This window comes from Notolepis coatsorum (genome assembly GCF_963971535.1).
Source record: "Notolepis coatsorum genome assembly, chromosome: 19".
Taxonomy (NCBI): Eukaryota; Metazoa; Chordata; class Actinopteri; order Aulopiformes; family Paralepididae; genus Notolepis; species Notolepis coatsorum.
Genome location: NC_140183.1, coordinates 60,467,955 through 60,489,510, shown reverse-complemented (window position 1 = coordinate 60,489,510; position 21,556 = coordinate 60,467,955).

Here is a 21,556-nt window from a genome sequence, read left to right as displayed (position 1 = left end):
CTGGACCACAGACTCTCTCTGTCTGGATCATCACAGACTCTCTCTCTCTCTCTCTCTCTCTCTCTCTCTCTCTCTCTCTCTCTCTCTCTCTCTCTCTCTCTCTCTCTCTCTCTCTCTCTCTCTCTCTCTCTGAGCATTGCATTGCTTATAGTTGTCAATTGTGTCGGTCAGTTCATTGCAATTTTTCCTTCAGTCACATTTAGTTTTATCCTGCACCTGGCCTAAAACAGGTGGGATGTGCACACAGCTGCTCTACTGTGTTTGTAGCAGAGCAACCATACCTGAAGCCTTGTAAACAAAGACATCAACACTAGAGTGTGTACTTCTATCTACACAGTACAGCCAAAGCATTCCCATTGCTAGGCAAAAACTCCACCTGTTTTCTACACTGCTTCTTCCCTTGCTGGATTTTCTGCATTACTGCCACTTGTACATGTGTGTTGTGGAGAAATTTGTACAGTGTTACAAAGCGATAACACTGTATATTGACTGTAGAATGGGAGCTCTCTCTCGCTCTCTCTCTGTCTTGCTATATGTTGACTGTATCATGCCCAGCCTCGGGCAGCGCTATTATTTAAGAATATGTTGACTGTATGAAAAATATAAAAAAAAATAAAAAAAAAATAACCATTAGGGGGGAGGGGGGGCGGGGGGTGCTCGCGTTTAAATCTCACACAGGGCCTTGCATTTCTCCCAGGCGGCCCTGAGTCTACCCATATAACTCTGTATGATAGCATGTACAATAGTGCTGTATATACGTGTGTATATACATTTATATATTCATATTTAAGTCAAGTCAAGTAATTTATTTATAGAGCACATTTAAAAGCTTGAGAGCCAACCAATGTGCTGTACAGTACAGTCAACGCATAAAATCAATGTCCTATAAAATACACAAATACAAAAAGGCACAACAGGACAGGACAGTACATTTAAAAAATAGGACAAGCGGAAAGGGGAGCACAAAGTACAGTATAGCACACCAGGGACAGAGGAGCACAAGAAGAGATACAAGAGGGAGTTGGCAGGATACAATTGCATGGGAGTGTGTGGGTTAGGGTGTGGGAGAATCAGGATTAATCGAAGGCTAGGGAATAAAAGTGGGTTTTTAAACAGGCCTTAAATGTCTCCAGCGTAGGGGCAGATCGAATCTCCAGGGGAAGCTGGTTCCATAGTTTGGGGGCTACGGCCTTGAAGGAGCGATCGCCTCTCTTTTTTAGTCTGGTGCGGGGGGGGGGGGGACCAGCCGAGCCTGGTTGGAGGATCTTAGTGACCTGGGTGCTGCGTAGGGGGTGATGAGCTCGGTGATGTATAGGGGTGCTGCACCCGATAGTGCCTTGAAGGTGAGGAGGAGGATTTTTAAATCTATTCTAAGTGGGACTGGGAGCCAGTGTAGGGAGGCTAGGACTGGTGTGATGTGCTCTCTCTTTCTGGTGCTGGTAAGGAACCTAGCTGCAGAGTGCTGGACCATTTTTTTGGCTGCCTGACTGATGCCGGTGTAGAGGGCATTGCAGTAGTCAAGGCGTGATGTGATGAATGCATTGACTACTGTTTCCAGGTCGACGGGTGAAAGGATTGGTTTTATTTTACTGATGTTGCGGAGTTGGAAGAAGCATGACTTGACTACGGCATTTACCTGCCGGTCGAATTTGAGCTCTGGGTCAAAGATTACACCCAGGCTCTTGACGTGGGGTTTGAGGTGGGTGGAGAGTTGTCCTAGGCTGTTGGAGAGTGTTTTGGTGGAAGGGGGGGGGGGGGGGGGGCAAACAAAATGATCTCTGTTTTATTTTCATTTAGCTGTAAGAAGTTGAGGGCCATCCAGCTTTTTATGTCCCTAAGACAGTTTTTAAGAGAGTCTAGGTTAGCTGTGTGAGAGGGGTTGAGGGGAAGGTAGATTTGGGAGTCATCGGCATAAAAGTGATATGAACTGTTGTGTTTCTGGATGATTTCGGCCAGGGGGAGCATGTAGATGGAGAAGAGTATGGGGGCCAGGATGGAACCTTGGGGGACCCCATACGGTAGACTAGCTGTGGGGGAGGAGTGTCGACCCAAACTGACCGAAAAGGAACGGCCGCTCAAGTAGGATGCAAACCAGTTTAGGGCAGACCCCCCAATACCTAGCCTGTGTTTGAGACGATCGACCAGGGTGGAATGGTCGACCGTGTCGAACGCGGCAGAGAGGTCCAGGAGGAGGAGCATGGCACAGCTACCTGAGTCGATGGTGAGAAGCAGGTCATTGTACATTTTGACTAGCGCTGTCTCAGTGCTGTGTCCTGCCCTTAAACCTGACTGGAATTTGTCTAGGAGGTTGTTGTGATGTAGGAAGGGGAGGAGCTGTGCCAGGACAGCCTCATCTAAAATCTTAGATAAACAGGGTAGTTTGGATATGGGCCTGTAATTATTGAAAAGAGCAGGGTCTAGGTTAGGTTTTTTTAGGAGGGGCTCAACCATGGCGTGCTTCAGGGAGGAGGGAACAGAGCCAGATTCCAAAGAGCTGTTTATGATAGACAAAATACTGGGGCCTACTATGTCCATGGACTCTTTTAGAAGATGGGTAGGGAGGGCATCAAGGGGGGATGTGACAGTCTGCATGCCTGCCACCAGCTCTGAGAGTGGTTAGAGAGATGGGTTGGAAGTTGTTCAAAAGAGCTGGGCAGGAGGGGTGGGAGGGAGGGGGAAGTGGGCAGGAGGGCTGGGCAGGAGGGGGGGCCAGACAGGGGGGCTGGGCAGAAGGGGGGGCCGGGCAGGGGGGCTGGGTAGGAAAGGGGGTGGAAGAGGACGATGAGATGGCTACTCTGATGGATTCCACCTTCATTTACTACATATATATACTGTATATCCATATCCATCTGAATATACATGGTTATACCTACTTATACACCTGCATATAACCCATATAACTCTGTATGATAACATGTACAATAATGCTAAATATACTGTGTGTATAATAGATATATCCACATCTGTCTGTACATACCTACATATAATAATTTGTACATATCTGTAAATACTACATCTATATCTGTAGGCTACATGTCCCTATCTCTAATTTATGCTTGTTTTATATGTCTGCACTTTATGCATTGATCTGCACGGACAACCCTGAAACAGATGTGTATATCAGTGGTCGGAGTCAAACTCTGGAATTCTCTTTATAATGAGTTGAAGTACTGTAAACATATTTTCCAACAAAAAAATACGTTTAAAGACAGAACAATGAGAACATATGAACAGCAGGTATACATTTCCCTGTATCTGATTTCATTAATTTTTAGTTTTTTTTCTATTTTCCATGCATCTGAGGTTCGTGACGCAGTTTATTTTTTTATTTTTGTGTGTAGCTATAGCAATATTGTTATTATTATTATTATTGTTATTATTATTACCGTTATTATTGTTATTATTATTCATGGTTATATTATCATTATTATTATTATTATTATTGTTATCATAGTTATGGTAATGATTATTATTATTATTATTATTATTATTATTATTATTATTATTATTATTATTATTATTATTATTATTATTATTATTATTATTATTATTATTATTATTATTATTATTATTATTATTATATGGTATGAAGCTGTAAGGTGCACTTAAGCTGACCCAGTGGCGGCTGGTGAATTCTTCTCCAGGGCGGGCACTATACCAAACATTTTGCAAACATGTACCGAGGTATCACAATGTCACACACCACACACTGAGTAGCCTACTGTGCACGTCAGAGCTTCGGCGAAACCGCAAGGTATGAATCTCTCTCTCTCTCTCTCTCTCTCTCTCTCTCTCTCTCTCTCTCTCTCTCTCTCTCTCTCTCTCTCTCTCTCTCTCTCTCTCTCTCTCTCTCTCTCTCTCTCTCTCTCTCTCTCTCTCTCTCTCTCTCTCTCTCAGGAGCAGGCAGCATATTATCACTGTACTATATTTGTGCATGCTCCCACGCCCGTATTCAGATCCGTACAATAATAATCACAGAGGTATATCTTGTCATTTGAAACAAGTTACCATTATATTGTCCCGGGTGATTATGCCCCCCGTGGCGAAATTAATTAGTATCCCCCTCTATCTCTCTCTTTCTCTCTCTCTCACTCACACACAGCGCGACGTGGAATCTATTGTTACACAAATTAGAAGGAACTGCAAAAGATCAGACCTAGTAGTATGTAGTATATACCAAGAATAACTTCAGTATGAGTACAGGGCTGTACAGCATATTTTGCATATTGTTAAACGAGCCAAGGCTAGCTATTAAACATAGTCTTACCATCACAAGAGTTGAAGGGGGCGAGATATTCAGCTGTCCACAAGCCATAATCCACTTTTTTTGTATCCACTCAAAAAGAAACTCCAGTAACAGTCCATACCATGGGCATGTTGCATCTGTCCCCCGTTTTAAAAAGCAGGAATTGAAAGCAACGGCATTCATGACTGCATCCAGCTAGCCATATAGCTTCTTGTTAGCCAAAGTAGCCAACACTTCTTACCACCAGCTAGAAAACGACAGAGTATTGTCTTCCTCTGTCTGTTGATTGTTTCGGAATTGAGGAGATATCAGGCTGATGAGGTTGAAACTCTTGTTTTGAGGGATTTACCTGCATTCGAGGTTGTAATGTTCTGACTCCATGCCTCCAATGATCCATGGTAGCTACTAGTAAGCTAGCAAACTCTCAGTTCTGAGTGACAACACAGCAGGACCCTGCTTGCTTGGAGCACTAGAAAAACGCGCCCCGATTACATCATATTACATCATATTTGAACGCACTGATAGGCTAAATGTATTTGCTTGACCTATTTAATTGGCTGCGATGATACAGTTACGCGCACAGTGTGCACGCTACGTCTATGCACCCAGCTTTAGAGGTACTCTATATCATATCAGACAGTGACGTCATGTGAATCACAAAACAATGATTTATATTTGATATATTAACTATTGTGCATTTGAAACACAAACATACTTAAAATGAGTAAATATTATTCATTTTAAAGATGTTTATTTTATTTTTAGGGGTCTAAAATAAAAATAAAACATTTTCTTCTTCTCCTGCTCTCTTTACCAGGGGGGGGGGTGGCGCCCCAGCGCCCCCTATGTACGGGCCGCCACTGAGCTGACCATTATGTTAAAATAAATATGAAGTTTGGAAGGTGGCAGGAAACATACGTTTTCGTCATCCTGCTCCTTTTCGGCCATGGGTGTATCATGTAAAAAATATGAGATATTGTGCAAAGATTAACTGTACCCCCATGTACGAAACAAAATAAAATGAATGAATGAATCTGCGAAATTTGTGCTCATTTTATGACTGTAATTTGTTAACACATTCGGGGCCATTGGGGGCCGTCTAATCTCACGCTAAACGGCCAGCATTTCAAAACAGACTTGCATTGTATGTGAGGCTGTTTGTAGAGCTAAATCTATACTTTATAGTATTGCTGTCCATTCTCATTGTCAATTGAGACCATAAACCGTCCCTTCAAAATGGCTTAAAGAAATATTTTTTTCATCAATACGTTCTCATTTTATAGCCTCGTGAATATAAGCGTTATATGGGATTTGGACTAGTATATTTCCTGGAAGGCGAGATACAGGGCGCTAAGCTAATAACATTAAATCGAACAGCGTTTCGGCACTACAGAAGCTGGAGCTAAAACGCAAAATGCATATTGTCGGTATTCATGGTCCACCATGAATGCGTGAAGGGGGGGGGGGGTGCGGGAGACGTCGTTTCTGATTATTGATTACCAATAATCGCGTTAGCCTCAGTAGCCACATTCGCTGATCGGCTGGTTGGCTAACAAAGCAAGGCCTGATCAGCGTTTAATTTATGTGAAAAAGATCTTACCGTGGGCCGGTTGGATCCCCAAAAGGATTTCCCAGTTATCGATCGCCATCTGGTAGATCGATATGTCCATTGGCTGATGATATATTCCTTTACTGCAGGGGTCTCAAACTCAATTTACCTGGGGGCCGCTGGAGGTAGAGTCTGGGTGAGGCTGGGCTGCATCAAATATTCCACAAAAAAGGGTTTCAAGCATTCAAATAAAAGTACAACTGATCCAATCTTCTCAATCCTTAGCAATAACATTTCAGAACATGAATAGTTTTTCAGAACATGAACAGTTCTTCAGAACATGAATGGTTCTTCAGAACATAGGCTTCTCAGTGGTGTCAGTGGACTCATCCACAGCTATGGAAATGCACTGTGCATTTTTTTTTATTCTATCACAAAGCTGTTTAATCAAATCACCAGCCAGTATTTCAGTTATTCTGGTTGCTTTGCTTTTGTTTGCCTTCAAACATGGTCTCCATCACTCAGTCATACATTATTTTCAAATTGCCACCCTTCACAAGAGCTACCGTTTCTTGGCATATAGTCACATTGGTTTGGTGCTGGGACTCAGGATTAATGCATATTTTTTAGTCCATTCACCTTTGAATTGCAGTCGACTTTTCTTTTACTGACCATCTTTGAAAATGGCTAGAAACTAGGCTAGTAGCTACATTTATCTCACAGAGATAAAACTGGGAGCGAGTTTACTGTAGATGTGCTGTCAACTGACTCGGACTGAAAGAGAGAGACGACTTGCATTCCGTGAAGACCCGCCCTACTCCCCTACTCTGCATCTGATTCGCAGACTGTGGGTGAGGGGGGGGGAACGCTGACGGGATGCTGAATGTGATTGGACCAGACCCGTACACAGACACAGACAGTGGCAGTGCAGCCAGCCGCTTATGCAGAGCACTGCTCGCAGTCAGAGGAGATAGCGAGGATGCATTTGCCTTCCACTTTACTTGATATCACTCCGGAATCACGTTTCAACCAAGTCACTAACATAACATTGCTGTCATGAGCCTGCGCTATGGTAGCCTACAAGTGATAAAATAAATAAAACTTCCAACTCTTGCGAAACGTCTCGGCAAACAGTAGCGCGCGGGCCGCATTAACACTTTGATGTCAAGTAGGGGGCCGCAAAATATCATCCCTCGGGCCGCAATTGGCCCGCGGGCCGCGAGTTTGAGACCCCTGCTTTACTGCATAGTGAATTCGGCGTTGCAAAAGGTATTCCAAGCTACAGGCTACACATCCAGCTAACTGGAAACTCCATTGAAAGTAAAAAAATAAAAAATAAGGCACCGTTCTGCCACAGGGAACACTGCATTATCGAGACAGTGCCCCTAAGAGGATCTGGCCGGTAATGCACTTTGCAGAATTCGAAGAGTGGGGTAAATCTGCAGTGCTGCTCTGTGACATTGAGTAGGTTATTAAAATGGAATAAAAGCCAAAACAACCTTGCCACGGACATGTCCGTGGTTGGCCCTTTAAGCATGGCGCCGAAACACGGACATATCCGTGGTCGGGCGGGAATGTGTTGCTGTGAAGCACTTTGAGCTGCAATTCTTGTATGACGGTGCTATAAATAAATAAAGTTATTATTATATTATTAGTATTATTATTATTAGTTGCTGACCAGTACAACCTACTATAGTGTATTTATACCTGTATCACTGTAAATATTAATATATGTACATGCATTAACTCTGTACATACATCTAATTAGCACTATTACTCAGTAGTACTAATTTATATATTCTATTGTTTGCACGTTGTACTGTACTTGTGCTCTATGATGACAATACATTTTAAAGGGGAACTATTTTACTATTTCTTTCACTATTTGGGCATTTTTACACAATTCCTGTGAGTTTATGGAACACCTCTGTATTTTTTTTTTTTTTTTAATTCATTGTTTTGTATTTCTAATGAAGTCCTCAAAAACAGCATTTTTCGACCTCAAGATCTTAAGCCGTTTTGAGCCTGGGCTCCAACCACAATGGTAAACCTGAACCACCGCCTGAACATTATCATGCAGCGGTGTCTCTCTGACATCACAAATCAGCACATTTTCAGATGACTCAGTTCAGTGAGGGTGAATATTGTGAGAGGAGAATTGGAAGAATGCGCCAATATGAGAATTAGAGACATAGATCATATTAATATAAGTCCACATAGCTAGGAAACAATGCTAAACACTGAAAAAGGCCATTTATAAGATAGTTCCCCTTTAATCTAATCTAATCTCACAGGTTATCATGTACATCATATATATATTATCATATATCTTTATCATATATATATGAGTTCATACTGTACAGTCTGTATAATATAGTATTTTACTATTGTTACTAGATAAGGGGGTGGGTATTTATTTATTTATTATTATTTACTTATTTCAAAGTTACAGTCAATTTGACTCTCAGCCATTTGGTACATTTTATGTGGACTACAGGGGGCTTGATGTTAAAGTGCTGAGCTTTTTTCTCCCTCCTTTTGCCTCCTAAAGTATCCTTGGAGACCACCGTTTAAGATCAGGGCTCCAGTTAACCCCAAGAGAGAGAGAGCGAGAGAGAGAGCGAGAGAGAGAGAGAGAGAGAGAGAGAGAGAGAGAGAGAGAGAGAGAGAGAGAGAGAGAGATAGTTGGCTAAAGGCAATAGGTTCCACACAAATGGATTTATACACAGCACAATGTTTTCACATAGAGCTCCAGTGGCTTGTATTCTACATACACATATGAATGTTTAATCTCCGGTAGCTGCTTGTAAACAAAACAAACACATGTGATGTCGTCTCCTCCCGTCGCTGTGATGTGTTGAATAAACACATTGTTGAGTCATCTTGAGATTACGCTACAGAACAGTTGTTCTCTTGGATTCTTCATGGCCTAATTATGTTGTACGCTTGCACCCCCAGAATATACCCAGTGTCATTAAAACAGTCCATTATCATCACAATTACACCCCAATGTGGGCTTCTTTATTATTGTTTTTTATGTATCATAATAATTAACGTCCCAATCAACCTTTCTTGGAATACATTATTTTATTTCATTTTGAATTGCGTTCTTATTTGCATAATGATTACAGAGAAATAAGACTCGCTTGCTAACAAAATTGCTAATAAAGAAAATGAGTACTAAAAGAGTATTTCAAGACCTTAACACTTCCTGTGCCATTAACGTAGATCTGCGTTTCTGTGGCCCGACCGCTGAGTGCCGTTAACGTAGATCTACGCTTTTGTCTCTGTATTTCTTTTATTCGCTATTGCCATTCGTAATTCATCGAGGCACCTTGTGCATGCTGTTCTTATTTTTTTTTTATAAATGTTTTTATTTTCAATTTTCAACATAGAACAAGACATCACAATACAATACCATTAACAATAATAATAATAGTGACACTAACAACAGTAATAACAGCACAAGACAGGCAAACAAGAAAGTAAAACAATAAGAATATATATAACAATATATATAACAATAAATATATATGTGTGCTATATATATGTGTGTTCTACCTACCCATATGTGCGTGTGCCTTACCTATGTACATGTTTTATGTGTGAATGTATATGTGTAGTGTGAGCGTGTGCATGTGACCGTGTATTCCCTCGGCAACAATGCCAGTACAACCAGACAAACCAAGGCAGCAGTGGTCCATTGGGGGGTTACTGGTAATGGGGAAATCCGGCGAGTACAGTGGTGGACAGCGCAGGTCCAATATGTGATAGATAAGGGTCCCGCCCTATTCCCCGTACCTGGTTCAACTAAGTCGATCAAGAGTCCCATTATCCAGATTCAGTTAACCCGATGTTTGAAGCCGGGATTTTCCTGTTCCTCGAAGGTGGATTCAGTCTCGTTAACTCGAACCAGACTTGAGACCCAGGATAAGTGCGCGCGGCCGCTTCAGTTGAAAAGCCAGCACGTATCGATAGCAGAGATCCTGATTTTCTAACGGCATTGATTGATTAATTGATTTAAAACTTTATTAACAGATTGCAGTACGGCTCAATCGCCTCGCCGACAAGTTAAATGCGTTATCTATAGGCTAATTTTAAGTCCCTCATTACCTCAATCAATCAGATTATATTTCTTTAAACTTGCCTGCTGGCAGTAGGTTTATGGATTGAATAATCAAATGAGATCTTGCTAGCGAAAATAATTAGTTAAACTGTTATACAGAATAAGGATACGGCTCTCTTACCCATTGATTGATGTATGGTGGATCTTTTACTTATCTGCACTGTGGTGTAACGGTTTCTGCTTTTGACTTTCATGCAGACGGCCCGGGTTCGAATCCTAGTCTTTTCCTTCTTTTTGCAATGTAGGAATAATTCAATTTGGTGCACGTTGAGAGCTATATAAAGAATGACATCCTCAATGCATGTAGATTTATAATATTTTAACTTAAAACTAGGCTACTTTTGCGTATAATCATTAATATTATATTCCAAAAAATTATATTGGAAACGCGGGGTTTCGAACAGTTGACAGGTTGACAGGATTGAGCACTACCACTGCGCCACTGTGCCAGACGGGATAAATTCATTGTTTATCCATTAATAGACGAGAGACCCGTGTTTAGAATATCTTTTCTTTTGAATGAAGTTTTATCTCTTTATTCTCAAATGCATTAATGTGACGTCAACGGCTCATTCAATTTCTCAAATCCGTCAAACAGCGCATCTCATCAGACATTTTAATCCCAGTTACAATATCACACAAAAACCACAATCCCCGCATAGACACTTCAATTTTATGCTTGAATGAAACACAATCCCGGGCGCTCCGTTAAGCAAATCTACAGCGGAGAATATATGAGACTAATCAGAGCCAAACGGCCGATAGGTTTCATTCATTAAAAATATCCCAGCGGGATTCACATTTGCAATGCGCCGTTATTAAAATAACCACATGCAGCGTGTATCGCGACTCCGAGCGCCGTATATGACGTGCATTATTTTATTTAGGACAAAGTAAATCTATAGGCTCAATATGATTTATTATCAGCATTTAGTTCTATTATTATACATTTCAAAAGCCCCCTCTAGGAAAACGAAGCACAGAAACGTAATTCAGAATGGTATAATGCAGATCCTAGACTGTGAGAATCATTTCAGGAAGCGAGCTGTCATTTCTTTGCGGGGGCGTGGCCATGGTTCATCCGGCTAACTGAAGTTAACCCTGCTCCCGACCAGGCTCAAACTTTTTGATCTGTTGTCATGGTGATTTAGACAATCGAGCGTCGGGGAATGCAAAGGTCCGGCTTAAGTCAGACTTGACTGGAAATGATCCGGCTAACTCAGTTATCCAGGTACGGGGAACGGGGCCCTGATCTCATAAAAAGTGTCCAACTTGGAATGCTGCATGCACGTAATATACTCACAGGGAATCCATTCCATTATGATATTGTGCCATGACCTCTTTGATGGGACCTCATCCTTGATCCAAAACAATAGGATGTTCTTCCTAGTAGCAAATGTCAACAAATTGAACAGTCTCTTATGTTTGAAACTGGCAATATGAATATCTGGGAGGCCCAGTAAAAGGCAGAGGGGATCCAGCTCAATGGGAGTGTGAAATATGTCAGATAGTTCCTCTACGATGTTGAACCAATAGCTCTGAAGCTTTACACGGGTCCAAAAGCAGTGGACGTGGTTTCCAGTCTCTCTCTTACATTTAAAGCAAAGTGGGGACGCATTGGGATCCATTTTACTCTTAAGGGCAGGGGTAATATGAATGCAGTGCAAGATTCTCATTTGAATAGCCTTGGTGTGGTTGCAAACAGAGATTTTTTTCCGCGTAGGTCCATGCATCCTGCCAGTCTGCATCTGTGATTTCAATGTCCAGGTCTTTTTCCCAGGACTGTTTAGTAACAAAGGAAGATAAAGATGAATTAAGGTTCAGAGTACTATAGAAGATAGATATTTGTTTTTTGGGGATCTGCAAGGAGAGGGCTTTCTCCACCTGCGAGGTGGAGCTGTTAGTTAAAAGTGAGGTGTCCTTGGTGATAAACTGCCTAATTTGTAGGTATCTAAAAAATTCCGCTTTCAATAGGCCATACCGCTGCTGCAGCTGCGCAAAGGACATTAGGGTCTGCCAATCGAACAGGTGGCCAAGATCAGTTATGCCCTGCTTGTGCCAGGTCTTGAAGCCGCCGCCAATTTGGTCTGGCTTAAAGTCAGGATTGCCTACGATCGGGGTAAGAGGAGAGGTCAGCTTGGCTCGGCCCTCCACCTTACGGACAGTCTTCCAGGCCTTGACGGAATATAGTGTGATGGGGTTGGAGCATAATTTCCTAACAGACTTAAAGTCCTTGATAAATAGTAGGTTCCATAGGGGGGACTTATATTGCGAGGATTCAATGTCCAGCCAGATTGACCGTGGGTCTGATCTGGACCAGCCGACCAGCACCCTAAGGTGTGCTGCTAGTTGGTAATGTCTAATATTAGGTAGGGTATAGACCCCCATCTTCACTATCCATCTGTAATTTGGCCATTTTCAGACGCGGTTTCTTCCCATTCCAAATGAATGAGCTTAGCCATCCTTCTAACGCCTTGATAACCTTGTTTGTCAGCAGCACCGGGATCATTTGGAGAGGGTACAACAGTCTAGGGAGTACGTTCATTTTGACGAGGGCTATCCTACCCAGCCAGGAGATCGGTAAAGGGGCCCATCTAACTAAGTCTGCCCTTATGGTGTCTAAAAAGGGAGGAAAGTTGGCCTTAAACAATGTATCATAGGTGTGTGTCACAAATACTCCTAGGTAAACAAAGCCGGAGGGCGACCAGCGAAATGGGAAGGGCTCGGGCAGGATCGGAATGGATTTAAGTGTCTCAAGTGGCATTGCTTCGGATTTGGAAATGTAAATTTTGTACCCCGAGAAGGTTCCAAATGTGGAAATCATGCGGGTTAGACATGGAATTGAAGAGTCAGGTTTAGATATAAAGATCAGCACGTCGTCCGCGTAAAGAGTGATTTTGTGTTCCCTCTCACCCACTCTAATACCTGAGATCTCGGCTGACTGCCTCACTGCGAGTGGTTCTATGGCCATGTCAAATAGTAAAGGGCTAAGAGGATCCCCCTGGGGGTTCCCCGTTGTAGAGGAAAGTTGTTAGACCTAAGTCCGTTAGTCAGGACCGCCGACATCCGCAAGTTGTAAAGAAGCCTTACCAGATGGCATAGCCTTAAGGGCGCCCAGAGCTTCTTCCTTCATAATTGGGGCATTAAGGAGCAAGTTCTGATCTTTCGATACCTTAGGGAGGTGTAATTCAGCGAAGAAAGCCTGCATGTCAGAGAGAGCACCGTCGGGTCGTTCGGTCCTATAAAGTTGGGCATAGAAAGAGGCAAACTCTTTATTAATAGTTTTGGTGTCAAAGGACCTGACCCCGTTGGAGTCCGAGATTGAGGCTATTACTTGGGTGTCAGCCTTTTTTTTTTGCCAAGTTAGCCAGGCACCTACCAGGCTTGTCACCGTGTTCGTACATTCTCTGTCTGGCAAATTTAAGAGAATATTCGGCGTCCTGGATCAGAAGAGTGTTTAACGCAGTTCAGGTGGCCGTAAGCTCTATAAGCACAGCCGGGGCTGGGTTTGAAATATGTTGATTTTCAAGGTCGGCTAGTTTGGATTCAAGAAGTTTGCATTGTTAATTTTTCTTGCGTTTCTTGGATTATACATAAGATATAATCAGTCCGCGAGAAAAGACCTTGGATGTTTCCCAGAGTAGAGACGGGTTATCCGTAGAATGCGAGTTAATTGAGTAGACAATTTTAAATTCCGATTCGAAATAGGAGACAAACATATAATCTTTGAGGAGGTATGGGCCAACGCCTCAACAGCGCTCTCTCTTCTGACAAGGAGTAGACCAGATATATAGGGACATGATCCGATAAAACGATACTTCCGATTGTGCAGAACGATAATAGAAAGAGCTTAGAGGAAGGGATGAAAAAATAGTTATTCTACTGTTGCTCATGTGTGGTCCACTAAAAAAGGTGAATTTCAGTTCGGATGGGCAAAGGGTTCTCCAGACATCTGAGAATCCAGTGTCTTCGCATAGGGAGGTGAGCATCTTTGCTTGCCTAGAGGGGGGAGCCAGACTAGGTGGGAATTTGTCAAGAGACGGTATGAGGTGACAGTTGAAGTCTCCGCCCACAAAAGCATTCTCAGAGGCCAGGCCATTAAATTCAGTAAATATTTTGGATAGAAAGTCAGGGGAGTAGCCTGGGGGACAGTATACATTCATAAATGTAATTTATTACCCTTAAGAACCCCTTTGATAATCACATAGCAACCCTGGCTATCCAAGGAGGAAGTTATGAGTCTAAAGGGGAGATTTTTATGGATCAATATGGCCACTCCCCTACTGAATGTAGAATAGTTTGTGGCGAAGACCTGTCGCACCCAACTCTTTTGGAGTTTAACAGTGTCGTTGGGCCCCATATGGGTTTCTTGTAAAAAAGCAATAGAGACATTCTCCTTCTTTAAAAAGGTCAGAATCGCCTTCCTCTTAGCTAACTTCTGAATACTTCGAACATTCCAGGAGCAGAGCTTGAACCTCTCAGAGTTAGCCATAGCCATAGAATATTGAGGGGTGTGTAGGCGGGGCAGACCTGGACAAGCCTGTGGGCATGCAGAATTCACTTATCTTAAACACTATGCACACATACGTTGAGCCATACATAAAACAAATATCAATGACATAAAAAACATATAGAGGTGTGGGACCGGTGGGTCTTTCCCCAACATCACAGGGACTCACCAACATTTCCAGAGACTTCAAACCTACCATTCGTAGAACCATCTCAGTGGCCAACTGCCACATTCCCCTGTATGCAAAAGTGCCTCAAAGTGTAAAGTAAACAAGAAAAAATCTAATTGAACCATAAGCCATTAGTAAGGTCAACGGCTGGAACCCAGAACTATTGGTAAGGGGGGGGGGGGGGGGGGTGTATCTTCCAGGCATGTTGCGACAGAACAGGTGTGCAGTACATCCACCAGGCCGGGAGGGGGCGATACCTTGTCCGTGATTCTGTTATCTCCCCTGACGCTGGTTTGACCTTACACAATTAGGCCTCCCCGCCAGAGGAGGGCGCTGTGCAGGGGGCCGTCTGCCGCTCCAGCGAGCACATTGTCAGCAGCAAACATTGATGGGAGCCATGCGGGTCGTATGAACCGGTTGGGATTCGAATAGCCACGGCCCGGTTGGCGCAGCCACGAGATCCCAGTTTGTTCGATGTGTAATCAACAGTAAACGCATCCCGGTGGCAATGAACAAAAACATGGCCGGGAGCTGGTATAGCGCGTAAAAGTTATAAGCGAGGCAGAACTATCCGAAACAAAATAGAATAGGTCCCGCTCCTTCCGAAACGGAACGTTAGCAGTTAGCATCCTAGCCCATGGCTATAGTCGTGCAACAGTACAACAGTCATATACAACAGAATTGTCCCCCTTCTCTCCTTATGTCAGATAGCGAGAGAAAAGAAAAAGTCAAGTATTCATCCATAATCACATATGTAATAAAATATTAAATGCAACCCCTCTCTGTGTGATAGCCATAGCAGGATGCTAACGGCCCAGAGCTATTACCACGTCTGGATCTGATGAGGCCGGTATCGGGTCCACGTTCAGCTCTGGTGAAGCCGGCATCGGGTCCCCACCCGGCCCCGTGTGGAGCCAGCATCGGATCCGCGTCCGGCCCCGGTGGAGCCAGCATCGGGTCCGCGTCCCGCTCTGGTGAAGCCGGTGTCGGGGTCTCTCTGGGCCGGGTCCTCAGGAAGTCCCCGGCGTCCTTGGGCTATGGTAGATGCATCCTCGTGCCATCCTTGGCTTGGATGATCAGCTTCGCAGGGAACTTGAGCGACGGTTTAAATCCACGCTTGTACAGCCCCATGACATCTCGATATTGTGATCGTTGCTCGACCACCGGGGCAATAGTCTTCGAACTGGTTTCCCTCTGTATGTCAGATCCCCTCTCCTTTTGCGAGCTTCCAGGATAATAGTCTCCTTAATCTTTTTTTTTTTTATTTATTTATTTTTTCTTAGTTTTTTGTCTCCTTAATCTTGTAGTGATGTAAGCGGGCGATCACTGCCCTAGGCCTGGAGCCTGGCGCTGGTTTGGGTGTTAGCATCCTGTGGCATCGGTCGAGCTCTGGTGGTGTAGCGAGGATATCTTTCCCCATGATTTCCACCAGGACCTCTGCGAAAAAGACACTAGGACGGTTGCTGTGTAGGGATTCGTCCAGGCCTGATGCGTATATTAGAACGCCGACTGCGTGATTCAACATCAATTAGCTTGTTTTTTAGCTTGTCAATGACTACGTCCTGAGCTGTGCATCGATCTTGCCTCCAGCTCCACCATCTTACCCGACCACACATCCAGGCCGCCTTCCACGGAGGTCAGGCGTTGGGTATGGTCTGCGATCTCCTGTTGGAAGCCGTTGAGTCTAGACTCGAGCGAGGCAGTAAACTCCGTGGTGAAGGCCTGTTTGAGTTCCTCCATTAGCTTAGCCATGGTAGCCCCATCCACGGGGCTGGTCTCGCTCCTCAAGACTCGCGCAGCCATCACGCTCGTTATTCTTTTTTCTTTTGGATCGAATAATACAGGCAGAGATACGGATGTTGTACATTAGTGGTTCAATTATCTTGAAATAAAAAAAAATTGGCTTTTTAAAGTAAAATAAAAGTACGGGAGTGGCAGCGTGGCTCAAAGACGTTCACCCCATTCTTGACCCGGAACCGGAACCGTGCATGCTGTTCTGAGTGTGTCTGAGATTGCAGATGGTCAATACCGCCCCATAACGCCCTTGTGGCCACTATTGCACTCCATTAGAAACCATGTATATTTTTTTCTGGGCCGAGCTGAGCTGTGTGGACAGGGTTTAAATACTCCGGCAGGACAAGCAGTCACCACCATACATCAACGAGGCTGCCCCCACCCCTCGTTCATATGCAACGCCGAATAACGTGGCACGGACTCCCACGACCAGTACTTCAAATGGCAAACAGATAATTGGATTATGCAATGCATTACATCAGAGACAAGGTAAGAACACTATATATCCAATCTTGCGTTGATCTGATATTTCTTTCTCCCGCGATTGAAGCTGTCTGTCTGTGTGTGTGTGTGTGTGTGTGTGTGTGTGTGTGTGTGTGTGTGTGTGTGTGTGTGTGTGTGTGTGTGTGTGTGTGTGTGTGTGTGTGTGTGTGTGTGCGTGTTTGCATGTGTGTGTGTGTGTGTGTGTGTGTGTGTGTGTGTGTGTGTGTGTGTGTGTGTGTGCCGTTGGTGGCGGTGGGGGGGGGGGGGGGGGGGGGGGGTACGCCGGTCCAAGCCCCATTTCATTCTTGCATGAGGAGACATCATAACGATAATCTAGCGTTGATTTCAGGATGATTAGATAATCAGGCGAAAAATGACAACATGATAACTGGATTTCACTAAAGGGCTATTATCGCGTATTTTCCTGGGATTACTCAGAAGCACCCAAACTATACTCATATTCAAAACGGTGTAAAACGAAATGTACGGATGAAAAAACAATCTGTTTTTTGCATGTTGACCAGAAGCAACTCACTGACAATCGACAGTGTTATTAGATCCATAGTTATAATATTTCATATAGTTTAAGCACTCGCAAACACGGCCTTCTCTCCATTGAACAGAGCGATGGCAGACAATGGCTCAATTCCCGGAAGGGGCGTGCCACTCAATGTGTTAATAGCATATGATTGGTTGCTGATGTCATTGGTATATAAGAGCGGCATATCATTGGTATATAAGAGCGGCATATCATTGGTATATAATAGTAGCACATCATTGGAATAAATAGTAGCACATCATTGGTATATAATAGTAGCACATCATTGGTATATAAGAGCAACACATCATTGGTATATAATAGTAGCACATCATTGGTATATAATAGTAGCACATCATTGGTATATAATAGTAGCACATCATTGATATATAAGAGCAACACATCATTGGTATATAAGAGCAGCACATCATTGGTATATAAGAGCAGCACATCATTGGTATATAAGAGCAGCATATCATTGGTATAAGAGCAGCATATCATTGGTATATAAGAGCAACACATCATTGGTTACTCAAATAACCTTTTTATCTTCATGAGGAATTATTTGTCTTTCTTTGTGAATATAATCATTCCTCTTTGCCATTCAGGTGACAACTTTAACATCAACACCACTTCCATTTAGTCGTTTTACCAGTCATATAATTTTCTACTTCTGACTCAGTCAATGAATGCAAAAGCGTCACCCTTGTTATAACAAAACAAGTCATGGCCATGGTGGGAACATTTCAGCCGAGTGTAATTATGATTTAGCACAAATATTTATCAAAGACTTTAGTTCCCATCTAAATCGCATGACTCACGGCATAATAATGCACATTGGCAATGAATGTAATTATGAAGATATGTATTGTCTGGTGAACCGGTTCCTTGGTGGTACTAAACAGTAGGGACATTAGCTTGAGCCGGAGACTCCCTGCTGTGGAAGAGTTTGGACAAGCTCTACTTAATTTATTATTAATACAGAGTATGCACATGGAATTATACAGTTATGTAGCTCGGTGGGCGTGGGAGTGATTGGCGTTCTGAGTATGGCACTAACGCTGCCAGGGTTAGGGCCCCTGTGTAGCTCGGTGGCAGAGTGCTGGCCGTTCTGAGTAAGGGGCCACTAATGCCTTGTCTCCACTAGCCAGGGTTTAGCCGTGCTGTGGCCTGTCTCGGGTGTGCATATTGTTTAATACAATATATATCGAATTAAAGCCCTATTTGTTGCCTGTCGATAGCCGTCAAAATCCGACAAAATCCTTTCAGCAGTTCTCGAGTTACATGCCGATATGGGAGGCCTGCGCCAAAGTAGACGGCAGACTTTTTATTTTTTCAAATACCACTCCTGACTCTCGAGCCATTTGGCAATCTCGAAAATTATTGGACATTATTGGATTATAATGAGTAGGGCTTTCCAATGGTACCCCACGTGGGAATGAGCGAATCAGGGATCTAGGTGAAAAGTCACGAGCCAAAACAGGAAGAGAATTCTCCGTCGAATGCATTGAAGTCTATGAGAAAATCTTTTTCTGAGCTCTCTCACTTTTTACCAAAACCGCTTCTAATCACTCATTTCTGAATGGATTTTTATTAAATTTGGACATACTACACAAGACTTCAGGCTATGGACCCAGGGTGTTTTGTCAGCCATAACAATTTTCTTGGAAATACTACTTAAGGCAGGGGTCCCAAACTCACGGCCCGCGGGCCAATTGCGGCCCGCTGGAATATATTTTGCGGCCCCCTACTTCAATCAAAGTTTAAATATTAAAAAATAAATAAAAAAAATGAAATCATGTTGTGGGACTTGTTTGTTCAACTTTATCAGTGCTGTAAAGTTTAAACCTTTTTAAATCTTAGACAAAAAAAACACTTTGCTTTCATGAAATATTGTAAGCCGTCATTTGAGGCTTTATAAAAGCAGCACAATGAACACAAATCTGTCCGAGCCGAATCCGACCTCATCTTAAATAACAAACAGCATTGCTTGTTGTAGTTAACAAAGAGAGGCAGAGTTGACTTTGCAAAAAAATAAATATATATATATATATTAGGGGTGTAACTGTATGCGGATACGTACTGTACCGCCTCAATGTGGTCTTCCGGTACAGTACGGGCTGTGCACTGAGCGATTGCAACGGTATGGAACCTTTTTTTGCGGAACTTAAATCCCCCCGGCCCTAATATAACGTGCACAACTAACCGGATGTTGTTTGTTCATTCCACGCAGCGCACAGCTACACTGAACGATAGCTGTAATTCAGCATAGCATATTAGCTTTAGTATGGCGAGTCAATACTAACTGACAAGCCAGAGCCATGTCATTGTTCAACTTTATTGTGAATGTTATCACGCATTTGAAACGGCATCACCCGAATGTGAATATCACTGGTACACGGAAGAAACAGATGCTAGTGCAAACCCAGCTCCCTGTTGCATTCAAGAAGCATCTCGCTATTAATTCAGACCGGGCCAACGCAATAACAAACGCCATATGTGTTTTTATAGCAGCAGATCTGCGACCATACTTTGTCGAGAACACTGGGTTTAAGCACATGTTAAACGTAATATAGCCCCGCTACCTAGTTCCCTGTCCGTATTTCAGCCAGCAAGTCATACCACCAGCTCTATAAACTAGCCCCTTTCATGACTGTGATGCAAGCCCTGCCCCTGCATTCAAGCATCACAGTCATGAAAGGGGTTATGTATAAACAAGCACACGCTACAGTTGTCCACGACTTATCCTCCAAGGCATCTGCTATATAATCATCAGATTTACTTAAGTGTTATTAGTAGGTTACAGCAGTAAGCATTAGTTTGCTCAGTCAATTATGGCCAATTCGTTTTATATTGTTTAATAGTTAAATAAATAGATAAATGAAAAGCAATTTTTTTTTTGTATTCCCCCACTGTTCCGAAAAAATACCGAACCGTGACTTCAAAACCGAGGTACGTACCGAACTGTGGATTTTGTGTACGGTTACACCCCTAATATATATATTTTTTTATAAGCAAATTTGTTGAGCTTTGCAGGTTCCCTTGCATTGCGTATAGAAGAAAATTAAGACACGTTGTCCAAGGAGATATCTTTAGCCTGTAGCTTATTTATTGGTAGCACAGTCTCACCGCATCACACGGTGAGACAGGTATAAAACATGTGGAGACATGTACCTGCACACACACCTAAAGAACACACTTCAGCTCACGCGGTCATTTATACCACTGGGAAGCGCCGAAACGCTATACTGAAAGGATGCACGTATGACGTCATCGTATCACAGATATATATTATATATGTGATACGATGACGTCATACGTGCATCCTTTCAGTATAGCGCTTCGGCGCTTCCCAGTGGTATAAATGAGTACTGCATATATATATATATACATTCAGTAATGCACATTCACCTGAGTACATATATACATATCTCGTAACAGAATTTTCTTTTCATATTCGAATCCCATGTCCATCGAACAAAGCTGCGAAGCTTCGAAGTATTTAAGACAGCCCTAGTGCGGCCCACGCGAAACTTTTTGCCGAGTCGTTACGCGAGTTGGAAGTTTTATTTATTTTATCACAGCGCATCTACAGGTAGTCTAATCTGCAGGTACTGTAGCTAGTAACCTCGTTCCCAGTTTTATCTCTGTGAGATAAATGTAGCTAGTAGCCTAGTTTCTCCAGCAGGCAGCTAGTAGAAAAATGTGGCATGTTCAAAGATGGCCAATAAAAGAAAAGTCGACAGTGAAAATCGCTGCAATTCAAAGGTGATTGGACTGAAAAATATGCGTGCATCCTCCCAGCACCAAACCAATGTGCCTAATATGCCAAGAAACAGTAGCTCTTGTGAAGAGTGGCAATTTGAAATGCCACTACGAAACAATGATGCAACCTTTCCTCAAAATTCAGTGCTAAGAACCACAAAAATAAATTGAATGAAATCATCATATCAAGCTGCAAGCAGATTTTTTCAATTTTTTTTTTATCTACTTTTTCTCCCATTTTCTATTTTTCTCCCATCCCAATTTCATATTGTCCAATTCTACCCTCCCCTGTCTCTAACGCTGTTAGGCCATGCCTCCCACAGGCCGGCTGCAATGTGGACCAAGCCTTGCATCACGTGTCCCCTCCGGTACACGA